The sequence below is a fragment of the Cryptomeria japonica genome, chromosome 5 (assembly GCF_030272615.1).
Source record: "Cryptomeria japonica chromosome 5, Sugi_1.0, whole genome shotgun sequence".
Lineage (NCBI taxonomy): Eukaryota > Viridiplantae > Streptophyta > Pinopsida > Cupressales > Cupressaceae > Cryptomeria > Cryptomeria japonica.
The window spans coordinates 738,010,945-738,016,764 of NC_081409.1; the positions used below are offsets into that span (position 1 = coordinate 738,010,945).

A 5,820-nucleotide genomic window follows, 5' to 3' on the forward strand; every position below is an offset into this window, starting at 1 on the left:
CAAAGGGTCTGTAAGAATTTTGCTTTTCTCTATGAAATTGAATAGGTACAGAGTGGAATTTGTCAAGAAAAATATTTCTTAAACTGTGGAGAAATTTGAGTAGAAAGATCAGTAGTGTAATCCTTCGTTAAGGAATTCGATGGTCTGTGCATGTGTAAGAGAATCTGCAATCAGTTTCTGAAGGTGTACCCACAAGAAGTAAAAGAAGAGGGTGTTTAAAAATTTAGAGCGTTTTGTGAAATTGGACCAGTAGATTGTCAAATTGATTGGGAACTTAATTTATTTCTATGGAGATGGGTTTGGATAGAGATCTTTATGGGACTGGAGCAACATATGAGCATGGCGAGAATGGGATTGAAACGGAGGTTCCTGGTGCTGACAGAGTTGCGTTTAGTGGGCCTCTGAGCGGCCCATTGAGTAGTCAACTGAACAAAAGAGGAAGCAGGAGGAGTGCCAAGTTTAACGTACCTGAACAAACAACTCGTATATTCAATCTTGTACCGCATGTGCTATTGCTAAGCCTGCCAATTGTAAACTTGGGTTGTATTCACCACTTCCTGTTCCTGAAAAACCTTGGCATTCAGTTTCTATGGACTTTATGTCTGGCCTTCCCACTACCAAAAGAGGCCATGATTGTGTGTATGTTGTTGTAGATAGGTTCTCAAAAATGGCAGTAATAGTGGCATGTAAAAAAATAATTTTTGCAAAGGACACTGAAAAACTCTTCTTTGAATACATCTGGGATCATTTTGGTCTGCCGAATACCATTATCTTGAATAGGGACAACACGTTTCTTAGTAAGTTCTGGTCTACACTATGGGAAAAGATGGACACAAAATTAACAAAGTCTACTGCTTTCCACCCTCAAACAGATGGCTAAACAGAGGTAGTGAATCGGATGATCATACACATCCTATGAATGTACCACTCAAAACATCCCCACACATGGGATGCAAGTCTTCCATATGTTTAGCATAGCGAAAACAGGGCAATTCACAATTCAACTGGTCACATCCCATTTGAGGTTTGTCTTGGTTATCAACCACTTGCACCCATGGATGTTGCCATACCACTTATTCAACCTGATCTGGTTCCACGTGTTGGTAAGGAGGAAGATAAGGCAACCCGGTTCATTGATATAATTCATCATCTGCAACAAGAAGTTCATGAAATCTTGGAACACACTAATAAGAAATATAAGGACAGACATGATGAGCATCACAGTCCTCATAATTTTCAAGTCGGGGATAAGGTATGGTTACATATCCAGAAGGAACGATTGCAGGGTGCCAATAGGAAGCTTCCTCCTCTGCATTATGGGCCATACACAATCATCAAGCAAGTTGGTGATAATGCTTTTGAGCTTAATTTACCTCCATTTCTGGGTCTTCATCCAGTCTTCAATGTGGAACTCTTGAAGCCATATTTTCCTCCACTATTAGATGTTGCAGATGTGGCAGAAACAATCTCCACTACAGAATTGAATCCAAATGTAGCTACTCCATTCCAATGCGATCAGATTGTGGACACCATGGTGAAAACACTCAAACAACAACAGATTTACTTATACAAAGTGGTTTGAGCAAGGCAGATTGCTCAACAAGGAAAGCGGTTTACCAGGGAGCAGCTTCAAGAACGTTTTCCTTATCTCATTCAGAGTGTTGATGCAATGGGGCCCATTGCTTTCCAAAGGAGAAATAATGATCACAAGAAAATTTGAAATAGTTGAAAAAATATTTTTTAATTTTTTAATTTTTTCTATATGTTAGTAAATGGCATTTTTGAAACAGGATTTCCTATTGACTATATCAGATTTCAGTGTTAGGAGCAAATTCCAATTTTGAAACAGGATTTCCTATTGACTATATAAAATTTCAGTGTTAGGAGCAAATTCCAATTTTGGTTTGTGAGAAATTAAATCAGATGTGCATACGAGGGTTGGATAGGGATCTGTTATTGATGTAAAACTATGTTATGATTTGTATGCATGAATAATATTGTATTCTAAAATATAGTCTGCCATTCTTATCAAATCCGATATGTTCAGGGTTGACAAGAATGCCGATGGCCGTATCACTGAAGAAGAAGTCAAGGAGGTAGGCATTTATTTTTCGTTGTTTTCCATCTTAATTCTTCGATTGCAAATCTTGATATAAAAGATTTTCTCTGCAAAAAGCTAAATATGAATCCCTCGTAACAGGTTATCATACTGAGTGCATCTGCGAACAAACTATCGAAGATAAAAGAGCAGGCCGAGGAGTACGCAACACTCATCATGGAAGAGATAGATCCAAATAATCTGGTATACATTGAGGTATTATTCTCAGGAAAATACTGTAGACTCGTAACTTTTTTGATGTTCTAATGATAGGAAGTCCTTTCAAAAGGTCTAACTGCACATCTGTTATAATTGCCCAGGTTCAGAGTCTGGAGAAGTTGCTACTACAGTGTCCAGGCGAAGCTATCAAGCCAGGCAACTGTACTCGAATGTTGAGCCAAATGCTGAGCCAAAAATTGGGTCACACACAAATGAGAAATCCAATTCAACGATGGTGGCAGAAGACACAATACTTTGTAAAAGATAACTGGAAGCGTGCATGGATTCTGCTCCTCTGGTTTTCCATAGTAGCAGGGCTATTTACATGGAAATTCATACAATACAAGCACCAAGCAGTATATCATGTGATGGGATACTGTGTGTGCACTGCTAAGGGAGCTGCAGAGACACTCAAATTTAACATGGCATTAATTTTGCTACATGTTTGTCGAAACACCATCACATGGCTCCGTAATAAGACCAAGCTTGGTGTTGCATTTCCATTTGATGACAACCTTGATTTTCACAAGGTCAGTCTGCAACATCCAAATCTCTCTTTAGAAAAGAAATGTTCAATCTCATACTAAAGAAAAAGAGAAGGATCAACAATGACCAAATGATTTGGGGTCTGAACACTTTCAATTACATATGTTAAAATTTTATGGTGGAAATTTGCAGGTTATTGCAACAGCAATAGCAATAGGAGTTGGACTTCACGCAGGAGCTCATTTAACATGTGATTTTCCCCGTCTTCTTCATGCAACGGGTGCTGAATATAAACCTATAAAACCATTTTTTGGAGACGAAAGACCACCAGATTACTGGTGATTTGTTAAAGGGGTTGAAGGTGTTACAGGTATAATTATGGTGGTGCTCATGGCAACTGCGTTTGCCCTTGCCACTCCTTGGTTTAGAAGGAATAGGCTGAGTCATCCAAAATTCATGAAGACGTTTACAGGATTCAATGCCTTATGGTATTCCCACCATTTGTTTGTAATTGTCTATGCACTACTGATAGTCCATGGAATAAAGCTGTATCTCAGCCACAAATGGTACAAGAAAACGGCGGGCAATCTAAAACTTTCAATCTTACATCATGATTGATTTTAGTCAGTCTTAAAGTAGCACATATGTTTCAAGTCAAATGGGCCACAACAATGTGGGACTGAAAAAAATACCTTGCACATTCTCATTTGCAGACATGGATGTACCTCGCAATTCCAGTGTTGATATATGGTGCAGAACGAATAGTGAGAGCCTTCAGATCAGGATACAAATCTGTTAAAATGATCAAGGTATCATCAATGGTTAATCTTTTTTATTATGTATGTTAGTTTTGTAGAAATTGAGAATATCTGATAGTAATACTAAGAGTTTTCACTCAGTACAGGTAGCCGTTTATCCAGGCAACGTTCTGGCTCTGCAAATGTCAAAACCTCAAGGTTTCGAGTACAAAAGTGGGCAATATGTGTTCATTAATTGCCCTGCAGTATCACAGTTTGAATGGTAATTATATACCTTATTTACACTCATAAAGTAGCAGTATAGCTGTTCTTTTAATGAAGTATAATTTGTTGCTAACAAAGATCTCTTGACAGGCATCCTTTCTCAATAACATCAGCTCCTGGAGACAATTTTTTGAGTGTACATATTCGGACCTTGGGTGATTGGACAAGAACGCTGCAAAATTTTTTCTCAAAGGTATAAAAAATTATACAAATTCTTCTTATCTTCTCTGAATTGACAAGTTAAAACCTGCTTTTCTGCATCAACCGCTTGAATTTTATAGATATTTAATCTGAATCAGAATACATATTCTCTGTTTGGGTTATTACCAGGTTTGTGAGACTCCTATGGGTGGCAAGAGTGGTTTACTGAGAGCTGACTTAATGCAAGGGGAAAACAATCCAAGGTAAACAATTTTCCTCATATGTTTGTACCACAAAAAATAAAATAAAAACAATATTGAAGGAATTATCAATCTAAAGAGATTACGACCTTAAAATATGTGAATATACACAGATTCCCAAGATTGTTTATAGATGGACCTTATGGTGCTCCTGCACAAGACTACAAGAATTATGATGTCCTCCCACTTGTGGGATTAAGCATTGGTGCTACTCCCTTCATAAGCATTCTGAAATACATTGTCTACAACATGAAACACAAGAATGAAGAAGATGATATAGAGAATGAAGGAAAACAGAAGGAAAAATCCTTTAACACATCTCGTGCATATTTCTATTGGGTTACTAGAGAACAAGGCTCATTTGAATGGTTCAAGGGAGTTATGAATGAAGTTGCAGAATCTAATCAAAAGGGGATCATAGAACTTCACAATTGCTGTACCAGTGTTTATGAGGAGGGGGATGCCAGATCTGCATTGATTCCCATGCTCCAAGCTCTTAACCATGCAAAGAATGGGTTGGATATTGTATCAGGCACAAGAGTAAGTAATCTGCACCTGACCTTGAATGCTAAAGCTCCCAATCGTTTACTTGCAAAGTGTTTTTCATTCAATTTAGGTACTAACTAACCACTTCCCGATGCTTCTTAGTGTATTCTAATTTGTCATGGATTATGGTTCTGATCAAAATATACTTTTTTTGCAGGTAAAAACACATTTTGCCAAACCAAATTGGAGAAAGGTGTTCAAGGGCGTTGCTTTAAAGCACCCAAATGAAACAGTTGGTAAGTTACTTATACAATACAGTTTATCTCAATATATTCCAGCACAACATGTAAATCGAGAACCATTTAAGTCTTTTGTCCTGATTAAAATGGTGTTTGTGCACGAGTGTTCTACTGTGGTGTTGCAGGGCTTGTAGCAGAATTGAAGCAACTTTCATTGGATTTCACTCGTAAAACTAACACTACTTTCGACTTCCACAAAGAAAACTTTTGATGAAGTCAAAAGTGTTCATTAAGCAACAAAGAAGGATACGTTTTTGCTGCAATGCAGGCGAGCTCGTGATCATTTCTGTTATGGTTTAGGTTGCAACCCAGAGTAGTTTACAGAGAAAATTGATGTTGATTTCTTATATAGTGGCGGAAGTTTTTCCGATTCTTAATGTTCAGAGCTGTTTTTTCTTATATTACAAGTGCAACGGTTATGTTGATAGTTAGCTATAATTTGGGTAATTTATTTTGGTAATTGTGTTCACTATAAGTAAATTCAATTTGTAAAGTAAAGGTAAAGATAACTGTATATGAACAAATGAGACTAAATTTGAACTAGGGGAGAGGATCCAGTAGTTGTGCATCCTAACTTCGGTCTTCTCAAAATCTTATGTGGAAATTTCAAATCACTCCGAATTTTATACAGTAGCTTATTTGGCAAGTCCCTTGCTTATAACTAAGGCTTCAGGGCGACATCATCAAATATGATGCCACATCAGCATGCTTTTTGTCAAGGTGTCCAAAAAAACCCCCAAAAAAGTGAGACCAATAGGTGTGCAAAAGAGCCCCAATACTTGTGCAGTGGCATCACATGATTGGTTACT

General features: G+C 37.6%; 1 pseudogene; it reads left to right on the forward strand.

The window, feature by feature from the left end:
- The first annotated feature begins 293 nt into the window (after positions 1 to 293).
- On the forward strand, positions 294 to 5,222 carry LOC131028780 (respiratory burst oxidase homolog protein C-like; annotated as a pseudogene).
- The last annotated feature ends 598 nt before the right edge of the window (positions 5,223 to 5,820 follow it).